The sequence below is a fragment of the Myotis yumanensis genome, unplaced genomic scaffold, assembly GCF_028538775.1.
Source record: "Myotis yumanensis isolate MYYU_CA2020_CCGP unplaced genomic scaffold, mMyoYum1.0.hap1 SCAF_7, whole genome shotgun sequence".
In the NCBI taxonomy this organism is placed as follows: Eukaryota; Metazoa; Chordata; class Mammalia; order Chiroptera; family Vespertilionidae; genus Myotis; species Myotis yumanensis.
The window spans coordinates 43,948,087-43,963,223 of record NW_027223758.1 but is presented as its reverse complement, the minus strand read 5'-3'; the positions used below and the strand labels follow the sequence as shown (position 1 = coordinate 43,963,223).

The 15,137-nt window shown below is 41.0% G+C and overlaps 1 pseudogene; it reads left to right on the top strand.

Annotated features, from left to right (window-relative positions):
- Positions 1-13,919: 13,919 nt before the first annotated feature.
- LOC139013481 (histamine N-methyltransferase pseudogene) lies at positions 13,920-14,794 on the top strand (annotated as a pseudogene).
- Positions 14,795-15,137: the final 343 nt, after the last annotated feature.

Here is a 15,137-nt window from a genome sequence, read left to right as displayed (position 1 = left end):
ACTTCTCCCTTTATAATCTTTACGTGTGGTGCTTTTAGGATTTCCTCTCCTATCACTGATTTTCTAAATACAGAAAGTTATTTTGATTGAATTGCTTGATTACTAAACGATCTACTTGTGCTTGTGGTCAAATGATCTATGTAGATAAACAACTGATAAAATGATGTGTATAAATAACTGATAAAATCCCCAAGTGTGTGCCAATAGAAATAAACATCCTGGTTAAGGCAATTCTGCCATATTTTAATATGTATCAGAAAGATCTAGAATTGGAACTCACAGTTATAACAGTAATCTATATATATAAAACCCTAATATGCAAATAGACCAAACAGTGGAACAACTGAACAACCGGTCACTATGATGTGCACTGACCACCAGGGGGTGCACGCAGAACATGGCGAGCATTGGCAGCAGGTGGCAGAGCGCGGAACATGGTGGGTGTCGGCTGTAGCGGGATAGTGGAGTAGGTGAGCAGGGGCGCCAGACCAAGGTGGGGCGCCAGTTGCTGTCATCAGGGTGAGCTTCTGGTGGTTACTGAAAACTTTTTGCTCCCACCCGGCGCTCGCCCCTGCTGCTGGTGCTGGAGCCGCAGCTCACACCTGTTGCTAATGCCTGGGGCCGATCCCAATCACTTGGAGCAGTCAGCAGTTGTGAGCTGCAGCTGCTGGCCCCAATTGCCCCTGAGGGCCTCTCCACCTCTCCTGCTCCTGAGGAGCAATCAGGGCAGCAGCTGCTACTCACACCTGCTGATGGCGCCGGCCCCACTCACAATAGCTGTTGGCACTGGCCCCAATTGCTCCATGCCATCAGTGCATAGGAGCGGCGGTAGGGGCAACGAGGCTGCCAGCAGACGTGGGACCAGGGGCCGTAGTGGGAGGAGCAGGATGGGGGGACAGAAGATGGGCCAAGGCCCGCCCCTGTGCCCATCGCAGCCTTGCGGTTCACAGTTCCTTTCAAGGTGCATGAATTCGTGCCCTGGGTCCCTAGTTATTCATATTAGAGCAGTTTATTGAGAACTTTCATGTGACAGACATGTATTACATGAGTCATCTCATTCAATCTTTCCAACTACTACTATATTTAAATATATTATTTCCCCATGTTAATAGATGAGGAAAGCGAGACTCAGAAATGTAAGTAGTGTGTCCAGGTCACCTAGCTCATAAGCAGTGGAGATGAACTTTGACCTAAACCAGCCTAATCAATATGCCACAGCCTTCAGGTCCCAGCAGCCTATACTGCCTCCTTATCTAAAAAGAGAACCAGATCCTTGGTGTTTTGTTGAAGTGATTTGTCCTTGATGATTAATTTATTGCAATTTAGAGGGGAAAAAGTTTTTGGTTTTTTTTGAGGAATGGTGTGATTAATTTTTTGTATCAACTTGACTGAGTCACAGGGTACCTGCATGTTTGGTCAAACATTACTCTGGGTGTTTCTGTGAAAGTGTTTTTTAATGAGATTAACATTTAAATTGGTAGACTAAGTAAAGCAGGTTGCCTTCTCAATGTGGTGGGCCTCATCCAATCAGTTGAAAACCTGAATAGAACAAAAAGGCCAACCCTTCCCTTAGTAAGAGAGATTTCTCCTTCCCAGTGTCTTGAAACTGGGACTTGTCACCTTCAATAATTGCACAAGCCAGTTCCTTATTATCTATCTCCTATTCTGTTTCTCTGGAGAACCGTAATGCAGATGGATACATTCACTAAATCCTACTATTTGTGAATTTCCCATGAGGGTATGAATATTTTCATCTTCCAACATATTGTCTGGTATTAAATATATAGTAGATATACATTTTTACTTAACATTTTCAGACCTATAATCCTACTATTAATAAGGGAAGGATAATATATATATATATATATATATATATATATATATATATATATATATATAAATTATGTAGAGGAGACATAGTCAAATTTAATGAAATTTTACCTTTGAAGAGCTAAAAAGTGGACTAAAATAGACTGGCTTAAAGCAAAACTTATAGATGTTATATGAGTGGAGAAATTTTAGTATTACAATTTCAGGGGTAGAAGTGATCAGGTTAAATTTGGCCGTAGTTGAGTACCTACTAAATGCAAGACACATTTCTATCAGATATTTTCTATTAAAGTTCACAATTCAATCACTTAAAACAGTTGAGGATCTGCAGCATTTTACTCTCTGAAACTTTGGGTAGTTTAAAACCCTTTGTAAAAAAGAAAAGGATATACTGTTTTATCCTTTCATTAAATATTTAAGATGTTCCCTATACGATTCCTCTCTTACAATGCTCTGTTGGATACTTCTTTTAAGGAGAGTATCCTCTTAGGATTTAGAAGCAACATTTCACAGAAAAGTCTTCAGACGTTGGAATGTTTCTATATGTGAATATGTTAACATGATTTTAGGACCCATAAAATGTTGTCAGGACAAGTGCTTTCTGCAAGTCTCCAGTGTTACAGTGGGCAGTGTGGGGGGAGGACCATGGCCCTGGGGAGGGGTGTGGGGTGATCTTGGACAAGCCAGTTACCTGTGGAGCAAACCAGATTATCGCCTCCCGTAAAGTACAAATAAAAATACCATATTTCTTGGGTGCTTTTCTACTTACATATTGCTCTACTGCATGCTCTCTCATTCCATCCTCCTGGTAACCCTGTGGGTTCAGCATTGTTATCCATATTTAATTGATGAGGAAAGTCAGGCTCACAGAGATTTAGAAACACACACACAGCTTCTCCTAGGAACAGGCAGAACAGGAACTATAATTCAATGAAAAAGTCACCTTCTCATGAAAGACATCTTTGATATCTCCCTCTATCTGCACCTCCCCATATACATTTCTTTTCCCAGTAGAAATACAATACCCTCCTTTGTGTCCTCCTGGGATTTCTAAGATGCATAAATAATAATTGGAATACAGTGTGTTGTCTCTACTACTAAACAAGAGCAGCCTAAAGTTAGGAACCTTGTCTTAATAATTTTGTGTCCCCAAATTTAGGTTAGCAGAGGTGCTCAGAAAACCCACTAACACCAATTCTGCACAGTTCCAAAAAATATGTTTTATTGACTTTATTGTGCTATTAGGATTAAATGAAATAGTTGGCAGGCACTTTGGAAACTTAAAAACACCATGTAATGATATAATTATTTTTACTGTCCAAAAGTAGATTTATAAATAATTATAATAATTTTAGCTTTGACTTCTGACTGGTAAATCCTGTTGATAAGAAAGCAGTTTGATACATTTTGTCAGCTACTGTTATTTAGGGCATGGATGGATAACACTTGCTCAGATAATAATTATCTGAGTAATAGTAATACCAAACTGGCCTATTAAGCATGAAGGTATTAGTCTGAGAAAGGTGAATGAGTGTTTGTGTGTGTGTGTGTGTGTGTGTGTGTGTGTGTGCGCGCGTGCACGCGCGTGCATGCAGTTTGAGATTGTTTCATCTTTCTGCAGTTGAAGATTGTTTTCTGTGAATGAGCAGCGGCAGTTGCTAGTATAGCTGTGTTTCCCTAAGAAAGGGATCTGCTTTTCTCCTATGGAATGATCTTTATTAAGAGCTCCCGAGGTCACAGAGTGATCGGCCAAGCTGGGGCTCCTGACCCTTGTTCAAAGCTATTTTTGTTTCCTCACACTGACCGTGATTGGCAGCCACTCCCCATACGGTGTGGTTTATGGTTTTACAATTGAGAGGAGCAATAAGCAGCTCAATACCTCCTTATAATTAGTCTCCTGAGTCAGCTAATACCCTTGTAATGCAATTTCCTGATCTAGATTATTTAGTATTATCCATTCAAGATATTTTTGGATTTGTAATGATCATTATTTAGCAGAACTGATGACAAAGACACACTAAAAATATTTTGTAGCTTCATAGCATGTCTTTACCATGAATATTCATCATGGAACAGTTGTTTTAGTTAAAAATATACACACACACACACACACACATTCACAAAATTGGGAATTCCTGTTATCAGTAGGTTCTTTATTTTCTATAGCATTGATGTACAAGTCAGAGGAGGCCTCTACACTGATTTTACTAAGGCCATTTCAGTTCTGTTACTTTACTTTTGTTTTGGTGTAACATATACATTCATTATATCCCTTGACTGTTGGTTAATCGGTGACTTTCAGACATTTTCAGAAGAAATTGGTTCCCTCACTGTGGATACCTGTCTGCTTTACTGGGTTTGTGAATATAATACAGACAGATGCCACCATCCTCTCCAAGGAGAGGTAGCTGCAGAAGCATTCAGTGCTTGCGATAACATTCAGGAAGTTGACACTACTGATCTAGTCAGTGGAATTTGACAAACTTAAACACAGTGTCCTTGCTATGGGCAAGATGCTATGCTGGTTACTGTAGAGGTTTCAAAGAGAAAACTAGTGACTGCTCTCAAGAAGTTTATAATCTGGGAGACAAGCCTTCATATTGAGCAAAATAAAGGATCTGAGGCAAAAATGGACAGTTTCTATTAAAGGATCAAAACTGGAGTGTTGTGGGAGCCCTGAGGAGAGAGATTGTTTTCTGTGGACAAGGGACAGGAGACTACTCCGTGGAAGGAGTGATGTTGGGTCTTGGTTCTGAAGAATGGGTAATATTTGGATACACAGGAAAGGGTAGGGTTACCATCTATGGTCAAAGGTAGAGACCTGGTAATGCACATCATGATTTTGAGCGATTCCTGTAATTGCTATCAGCCCATATGCACTTGGCATTAAATGGGGATAAAACTAGAAAGGGAGCTAAGCCCAGAGGGTCTTGGATACCAGTGGTGGAATGTAGATGGTATTCTGTAGGCAATGAAGAAGGGGTTGCTTTAGAGCCTGGGAGTGACACATTGCAGCTGTGTTGGAGTGTGGAATGTTTCAGAGGTGGGAGACTGAAGGGGTGGGGACCAGCTGGGAGACCTGCAGGACTTGAAACAAGATATGATAATGGCCTGACCCAGCAATGAGGCAGCAGGACCTGAAAGAGAATAGAGACAGAAATGTATCAGTATGTGTGTCAGTATTACATTGAATTCATGTTTTTTGCTACTTGTCTTGCATGCTCCTGTCTCAACATCTCTCTGTCTTTCTCTGTCTGTCTGTCTCTCTCTTCCAACACACATACACAAATACACATGAACAAATGCACACATGAAGGTACATACAAGCACATACCATACCCACACATGCACACACACAAGCACACAAATATGTACACATGCACATATACATACACACTTGCATGTACACACACCTAGCACAGTGCAAGGCATTTTGTTGGCACTAGGTAATTGTTTGCTGTGTGGAATAAAAAAACAGTTGATGTGGGGCAAAAGAAAAAATGTGGAATTGCAAAATATTGATCCTGGCTAGTGTTGGATTTTGTTAGGCAAAGTCCAAAAATTCTCCTCTGTCCCTTACTAATTGGCTTTGGGGGAAAAGGATCATATCTGGAGTCAAAGATGATTTCTGATTATAGAAATTTCTGGGGAGATGAAAATATTTGTTGAATCTGATGGTGGGCGCAGCTGGAAAATCTGAAGGCTAGAATATATTTTCTCTCTGAGGTCTGAAAAAAACTTCTCGTGTAAACTTCAGGACATTTCATCAAGGTTTCCTTTTAGTCATTTAGAAGGTATGGGGGCAGAATGATGTTTCTTCAAAGATGTCCACCTCAATCTCCAGAACCTGTGTCTATATGAGGTTATAAGCAAAGGGGAATTCAGTGTACGGATAAGCTGACATTCTAATTGGGAGATTGCCTTGGATTATTGGGGTATACCTAATATAGTCACAAGGCTCCTTAAAAGAGGAAAAGGGAGACAGAAGAGGCAGAGTTGGAGTGATGAGATGTGCGAGTTCTATTGCCATTGCTGGCTTTGAAGATGGCAGAGGGGGCCACAAGCCAAGGAATGAGAGTAGCCTTTAGAAGTGGGAAACGCCAAAGAGACATTCTCCCTGAAAGTCTCCAGAGGGGAACACAGCCCTGCTGACACCTTGACTTTATCCTGTGAGACTCATGTCAGACCTCTGACCTCCAGAATTATAAGATAATTTTAAGTCACTAAATTTGGGGCAGTTTTATAAAGAATGAATACAGCAATAGAGAATGAATACAGAAGGGCAACCAGCATGCTTACTATTTTGCATGTATTATTATATACTAGAGGCCCAGTGCATGAATTCGTGCACCTTGAAAGGAACTGTGGTCCGCAAGGCTGCGGTGGGCACAGGAGCAGGTCTCAGCCCATCCTCTGCACCCCTGCCCAGCCCCTCCTCCACAGGCCTGGTCCATCTGCTGGCAGCCCTGCTCCCACCTCTGCTGCTCCCACGCACTGACAGCGCAGGCCCTGCTTGCACCTGCTGATGGTGTTGGCCTCGCTTGCACCCACTGATGGGCATGGAGTGATTGGGGCCGGCACCAGCAGCGGGTGTGAGCAGGGCTGGTGCTGTCAGCAGGTGTGAGCAGCGGCTGCTGCCTGATCATCCCTCAGGAGCAGGGGGAGGTAGAGAAGCCCTCAGGGGCAATTAGGCTGGCAGCTGCCGCTTGCACCTGCTGACGGCGCTGAGCAGTCGGGACTGGCACCGGGCATCGGCAGCTGGTGTGAGCAGCAGCTGTGGCACTGGCTGCAGGTGCCAGCAGGGTCAGCGCTGGCAGCAGGTGCGAGTGGGGCCATTGCCGGTAGCGGGTGTGAGAGGCGGCTGCCGGCCCCAATTGCCCCTCAGGAGCAGGGGGAGGTGGAAAAGCCCTGAGGGACCAGCAGCCACTGACAGCACCAAGCGATCAGGGCCGGCACCAGGCACCGGCAGCGGGTGCGAGTGCTGGGCAGGACCACAGCGTGCGGGAGCAAAGAATTTTCAGTAACCACCAGAGGCTCGCTCTGATGACAGCAACTGGCGCCCCACCTTGGTCTGGTGCCCCCGCTCACCTGCTCCACCATCCTGCCGTGGCTGATGCCCGCCGTGTTCCACATGCGTCCTGTGGTGGTCAGTGCACGTTATAGCAACTGGTTGTTTGGTTGTTCAGTTGTTCTGCCATTTGGTCTATTTGAATATTAGCCTTTTATTATATAGGATTAGGGTACAGAATGCCCCAAACTAAACTAGCTATGTTGTGTGATGTCCTAGATTCAATTATAGAAGTATGTTTTGTTATAAAATTCCCAGTCTTGGTCTGAATATAGTATACACAACAGCTTTAGTGGTGTGAAGGTGGAGTGTTTGTTCTTTGATTATGTCATACTGGGTGCAGTGAGAAGGCTGATGATTTTAAATTAAGCTCCCTATGTGATCCCTCCAACAGTACTCTTAGATTGGACACTAGCATCTCAAGAGTTGTGAAACACAGTACGGATACACAAAATTCACAATGTTTATAACCTTGTTTGAGTCACCCAGTTTGTGCTTTACTGAAACAAAACAATCATTTTTCAGTTTTCATTTTTATAGTTCTCTTTCAAGTGGAATATCTTTTGGAAGAATATGTTTAAATCATTTCTTTCATTGTTATTTGTATCACAGGTGTCATAAGATAGTAATAATAATATTAAATGTAGCTTTATATAAAAACGTAAGTTGTCAGTAACTGAGTAGGAATTTCTGTTTTTTAGCAACATACAGCTTTGGCTTGTTATTTCACTTTGATGCTTTATCAAAGAATACAGTAAATGGCAGGAAAGATGTTTGAAGTATATTCACTGTTAAACTCCCATGTAGACTCAGTATGACACATATGCATAACGATCACTCCTTATTCCTAACAGAGTTTTTATAAGGTGGGCAAGGTACGTGTTATTTAAAAATACACTAATTCCTAAAATTAGCATGGGCTATAAATTAATTTTTTAAACATGAGCCTCTAGTAAGTTCTCACATACAGCTAGAATTTATGTGACGTTTGATATTCAGCTACACCAAATGTTAAGAGAACATAGAGCAGCCTAAAAATAAAGTATAAAATAGGATGACTAATTGTATGTGGAGAGATTTTGCAGATGAAGGAAACTCAATTTGCAAGTCCCTTTGTAAGTAAAAACTATTTGTTATTCTTGGCATTGTTCTGAAATATTATGGCAACAAATAATTGCAAAAAAACAGTTCTAAATATGCTTATTGATAACCTATTAAAAGCAGACTTGTTAATGATTTAAATGATAAGATTCATGCTATATAACACTGAAAAATTAATAGCCACTAATTACATATTTTTTCTCTCATTGGAACGCATAAGAAAATGCAGGCAGTAGAGTCTAGTGACTAAGCAGACTGCTCTTGGAGTCTCACTGAGTTTGAGTCTTGGCTCAGCTACTTGCCAGTGACATTGAGCAAGTTATTTAATCTTGTTGTACCTGCATTTTCTCATTTGTGAAGTGGGTACAAATAGTAGGGTTCTTATGAGGATTAAATTAGATAATACATGACAACTGTTTACCACCATCTGACACATAGTAAGCCTGTATTAAAGATTAGCCACTATTATTAATATAAGGGTTATGAATACCCCTGTGTTTCTATGCTTTTTAATATAATCCAGCTCTCTCATTTTATTATTGAGAAAACTGAGGTATAGAGTCAAAGGAATTTGCCCAAAGTCACACCAGTTTTCTTCTCCATGTGTATATAGGGTGTTTCCCTTATTCATGTGGTTTTGTGAACCTAATTAAATTTATAGAACTAATAAGTCTGATTCTCGCCCTTGCAAGGGGTGGCAAGCTTTGTCAGTGTGAGATACAGGGACAGAAGAATGGAAACGGAAATGTTTTCCAGGGGAGGGTGGTGGGCACTGAGTCATCCCGTTGAGAATATGTGGAAAGAGCCTCGTTTTTGTTCTAGAAAAAGTGGTGGGGTTGTGAATTTATCTGTGTTTCTAATCATCTAAAGTAATTTAGGCAAGTTATTCATTTCTTTTGCTTTTGTTTTCTCATCTTAATCTGCCATCTGATCAGACCACCTCCCAGGGTGGCCAGGAGCTCAAAACAGATTTAGCTGTGGAAGATGGACCAGCAAGAGGTTGCATATATTACTTCTGTTACAACAGTGGCCTAAGAAGTAGGCAGAGGCAGTCAGAGCTAAGGGTGGGTCAGATTCTTCAAACCTCTTGGGGTTAATAATCTGCATGAACACTCGGTGTGGAACAGAGGACTTCGCATATGACTTTTTAGCCTGGTTAGAGTCCATTGGAGTGGGACCTTGGAAGAGGTTTGAGGAAGGAAATGATTGCAATTCTAATGGCTGCTTTGTCTCTCTTGCCTTTCAAATAGTTTACAGGTAGGAATAGAATATGTACTAGTAGAAAGGTAAAGGACATCTAGAAAGTTTGTGAAAGAGGACAGAGCACCATAAATATGCTATCAAAAGCATAATTGTTATGAGGATTCTTTTTTTTTAATTTTGTTTTATTGCTTAAAGTATTACAAAGAGTAGTACATATGTCTCCTTTTTTTTTCCCTTGACATTCCCCGGGCCTCCCCTACCCCCCAGTGTCTTGTGTCCATTGGTTATGCTTATATGCATGCATACAAGTCCTTCGGTTGATCTCTTACCCTCGCCCCAACCCTCTCCGGCCTTCCCGCTGTAGTTTGACAGGCTGTTCGATGCTGCTCTGCCTATGTATCTATTTTTGTTCATAAGTTTATAATGGTCTTTATTATCCATATATGTGTGAGATCACGTGCTATTTTTCTTTCATTGACTGGCTTATTTCACTTAGCATAATGCTCTCCAGTTCCATCCATGTTGTGGCAAATGGTAAGAATACTTTCTTTTTTACAGCAGCATAGTATTCCATTGTGTAGATGTACCACAGTTTTCTAATCCATTCATCTGTTGATGGACACTTAGGCTTCTTTTTATAAGAGACAGGGACAGCTGTCCAACAGGAGATTATACACCTGGCACCCTGACTATCAGTTCATTAGGATGTACCCAAGAGAAATATTTTTTACTAAAACAGAGTCTTCCTAGTAGAAAGTTTGATGTGAGCTTTAGATCAATAGAGAAAATTGATTTATTTTGGTGATTTTATAGGAGTAAAAGGTACAGGAGTCTTAGAAGAAATTTGTTGAGATTTTACTTAGCATGTTTAAGACTAAAAATTCTCACCATTGCTTCCCAAAATAAAACAGTGGGATTGAACAATTGGGGCTTCTTTTAGGATGGTGATATTTTGGAAAAGAAAAGACATATTTGGGGATGGAGACGGAGTAAAACCACATTCCAGGAATTTTTCCCCTACGGAACAAAGAACTACAGTTTATATATAATAGAGCTGATGATGTTGATGATGACAAAAACCATAACTAGCATTTATTGCTTGTTTACTATGGGGCAGGGACTGCACCTAGCATTCGCATACATTATGTCATTTAAATTGCATCACCACAATTTAAGGTGGCTACTATTACCTCACAGATAAGGACAGTGAGGCTTAGTGAGCGTAGCTAATTTCAGCAGAGCCCAAAGACAAACGGCTTTTAGGTGCAGTTTAAGAAATTATTCCAGTAAATAGGCTGTTAGTGGAAGTCTCTCAGGTGTGGAGAGCAAGGGCACAGCAATGATGACTTTATGTAGATAGCGTAGCGTCTTTGTGAGGGAGAAGGGCATACTGTGCAGTGTCTGGAGGGAGCAGTAGAGGACAGAGCTGGTGCCATCTGCCCTTACCACTGCACGGGTGCCATCTAGAGGCAGAAAGTGAGATAATATGAGGGGCCACAGAAAATAAGAGAAGGGAAAATATAGTGTTGATGGGGAGAGAAGAGAGTAGTGAAAGGCAGCAAACACCTTAGAGACAAGACGGAAGAGCTGTCAATAGCAGTGCATGAAGCAGCTCCCGCTGAACAAAAGAGATGAGAATTGATTGTCCCAGAAAGGACAGGTCCACAGTGGGAGGAAGGGGAGGAGGGCCCACCAGCTGGAATAAAGGACAAGAGCTATAGGAGGAGGGAAGAAGACTTGGGATCTAAGAAAAGTCTGTAAGGCAAGTAATTGTGGAAGTTAGGAAGTGAGTGAGGCCCGGTCCTGGAGGCAGCTTTAGCAGGGAACACCAGGCAAAGGTGTGGAAGAAGGGTAGGGTTCAATACGGGCATTCTTGAACAGCAAGATATTAGATTGCGGTTTTATAACACTTGTCAGGAGGGCTACATTTATGATTCCGGATGGGCTGGTTAGGTTGGGGGTTAGGGTTAGGTGAGTGATTGTTCTAAAGGCACATGATGTGAAATCTGGGGTGGAATTCACATGATATTGAACTTCAATTAAGGAGGGAAAAGGTTAGGTTTGTACATGTATTAAATTAGGAACTGTATCTCAGGGGAAAACGTGATAGAATTGAAAATAAAGAGTGACCAACGGTGGTGAAGGGTTAGTCAATGTGGTCAAATAGATTGAAGAAATTATCTCTCTCTTTTCTTTCTTTTTCTCTCTGCACATACTTCCTCCAACCCCTAATAATGATAGTTGATATGGACTGAGTGTCTGCAGTGCTCTAGGAACTGTCGAAAGAGAGGCGCTTGCCCTGACGCATGAATTCTTCCAACCACCCTACAGGGGCTCCTGTTAGCATCCTTCCTAAGAAGGGCACCAAAGCTGCACAGGGAGTAAGAGGTAAGCAGGCATTTGGACCTAAGTATCTGGTTTCAGAGCCTGTGCTCTTTCCCACCACATTGCCCTGCTTCTCAGCACATCACTGTGCACTATTTACAGGCCAGAGTATATTACCAAAATGATGAATGGGTTCTCAAAATTGACAAATGAATGTATAACACAAAATACAAAGTGTGAGAAGTGAGCAGGGTTCCTTTTGGTCCTAGCTATGTTATCCTTGGCAGCATTTGCAGGTGATTGTATTAGTTATCAATAGCTACACAACAAATTATTCCACACTTAGTGGCCTAAACCAGCAAATATTTATTATTTCAGCTTTTGTGTATCAGGAAGCCAGAAATGGCTCAGCTGGGAGGTTTTGCTGAGGTGACAGTTAAACTGTTGGGAGCGCTGCTGTCATCCCAAGGCTCCACTTGGGGGTCGGGAAGGTGTTTATTTCCAAGCTCACTCCACTGGCTGCTGGCAGGTCTCCCTATGTTACCACAGCAGCTTCTTCCACAGCTGCCTGGATTCTCTTTCTCCAAGACTGCCTCATGACATGGCAGCTGGCTTCTACCAGAGCGAGTATTTCAAGAGACGCCAAGAGAGAGTGCCGCAGGTGGAAGTGGCAATCTTTTTATAACCCAACCTCCCTCACTTCTGTATTCTACTCATTAGAAGTAAGCTGCCAAATTGAGTCCACATTCCAGGGACAGAATTACACAGTGTGTGAATATCAGCACATGGGGTCATTGGGGAACATCTTGGCTACCACCATGCTCATGCCTTCTTTCTTAGTAATTACTCCTCTTTCTGTTTCTTAAACTTCACATTCCTCTTTTTCTGCCTACATTGATGGTGGCCTTTTAGACTCTTTTATTAACATCCCCCTTTTCTCTGTCCTTATATGTCATTCTTTTCTTTACATTTTGTATTCTCCCTGGTCAATATCCTACATGCCCATGGCTTCAAACATATACTGACTCCTAAGTTACATATCTCTGGCTCTAACCTCAGTTTTGAGCCCCCACCTGATTCACTGCCTGCTGGACACTTTAGCCTGTTCCATAGCCCATCTGGCTAAAGAAACCAAATTCATCATCCACATCCCCTAGCCCCACCCCCACTTTTCTCTATTTGAGCTGTCCACCATGTTGTGCAAGTCAGAATTCCAAAAGACTCCTGAAATGTTTTCCTCTCAGTGCCTGACCAGTCACTATGGTCTGTTCATTCTAATTCCTAATCGTTTCTTGAAGCTATACCCTCTCTTCTATCCTTACAACTACCTGTCAAATTAAGATCCTCACCATCTCTTTGCTAGGTTATTAAAACATTAAAGGAGTTCCTACCTACAGTTCATCTCTCCTCAAACCAGTTTTCTCCAAAAGGCAAATCTGATTGAGTTCCTCTTCCATATGAAACTGTGTCCTTGCTTTCTAACACCTACGGAATGAGATCTGGAAGAGATCCTGCTATAGCAGGAGAAGTATGAGTTATGTAATGAGAATCAGCTCGGTTCAGTCCTGACTCCACCATTTATTAATTGATTGGATAAACTTAAAAAATAATCTTTGAGCCTCAGTTTCTTCATCCATAAAATGGAAATAATGCCCTCGTCACAAAATTCTTAGAATGAAAGGAGGTGACAAAAACTGCTGAGTTTTCCACAAATGTAGGCTGTTGTTGTTAATAGACTGGCTACATAATTGGCTTTATCTTTGTAAAGGCAATTAACACATGTACTTTTCTAAATACATAATTTTTTCTACTCTTCTCTGAATTTGAACATGATTTTTTTTCCTGCCTGGAATGCCTTCTCCTGTCCACTCTCCCACTTGCTACCTGGCTTGCTGATTGGCACACTTCTCCTCCTTCAACACTTTGCTTCCTCTTCTATTGGGACCTCTGATCACTTCCTACCAGTGGAGACCTCTCATGTGCCTCATTGGCTGTAGTTGTTTCTCTACATACTTAACTCCACAGTAAATGTTGAAACGGTGAGTGTGGACAGTGGGTCTCTTCATCATTGGTATATCCCAAATGCCTGGTACAGTACCTATTAGACAGAGATAGTAAATAAATTAAAAAAAACAAAAAACATTTCCTAACATCTGAATGAATACTGCTTTTTCCTTTTAATTTTTAGTTAATGGCCAAATTAATTTGTAGAATCTGGAAAATTTAGTTAAGATCTATGATGGAGAAATAAATTCACTTTAGAATACGTTGAAATAAAAAAGATATAAGCCAGAAATTGAATTTTAAAATAACATGGAAAGGTGCAACAAGTCTTACTAAAGCAAGAGAGAGAAACCTTCTATCTCTCCCTATCTTCCTCAGAAAACCAAGTATGGCATCTTCTATGAGGACTTGTTTTCTAATCATAACAGTTATGTCGAATCTTTTCAGAGGTTTCTCAATAATTCCATGAAACACCAATGTATGAAGGAATTCTTGGACAACAAGCTGCCAGGCACAATAGCAAGGGTTGGAGACAAAAAATCAGAAATTAAGATTCTAAGCATTGGCAGAGGTGTAGGTGAAATTGATCTTCAAATTTTCTATAAGGTGCAGCCTTAATACCAAGGAATTCATATCAAAAATGAAGTTGTTGAACCAAGTGTTGAGCAAATTGCAAGTACAAAGAGTTTGTAGCTAAGTCATCAAACCTTGAGAACATAAAGTTTGCTTGGCATGAGGAGACATCATCTGAATCTCAAAATAGAATAATGGAGAAAAAAGAACTTCAGGAGTGAGACTTTATTTATATGATTCAGATGCTGTATTATGTAAAAGGCATCCCAGCTACTCTGAAATTTTTCCATAGTCTCTTAGCTATCACTGCAAAATTTCTTATTATTCTTGTGTCTGGAACCAGTGCCTGGGACAAGCTATGGAAAAAGTACAGATTCCACTTACCCTGGGATGACCTCTGACATTATGTCACATCAACTGATCTCACTCAGAAAGTGGACAAGTTGGTGATTAAGTATGTGTTATGACCTTCTGTCCACCATGGACACATCTGATTGTTTTATTGATGGCAATGAAAATGGAGACCCACTTTGGAATTTTTTGACAGAAACCTGCAACATTAATACAACAGCACCACCTAATCTCAAAGCAGTAATTATGAACAATCTGCAAGAGCTTGAACTCAGTGTAAAGAAGGAAGGAAAGCTCCTTTTATTTTATTTTTATTTTTTAAAAATATATCTTTATTGATTTCAGAGAGGAAGGAAGAGGGAGAGAGAGGTAGAAACATTAATGATGAGAATCATTGATCAGCTGCCTCCTTCATGATTGGGGATCAAGTCTGCAATCTGGGCATGTGCCCTGTCTGGGAATCAAACCATGACCTCCTTAGGTCAATGCTCAACCACTGCAGTTGGGCAAGAAAGGTCCTTTTAATAATAGTCTTAGTGGAGGCACAAGTATCAATCATGAGAATGTATTCAAAAATTATATTTTAAACAATGTTGATTATTTCTGTATTAAAATTACAAATATATAAAATAAATAGAGCATTGTTTCTTATATGTAAAATCTAGGAAATTCCAAGACATTC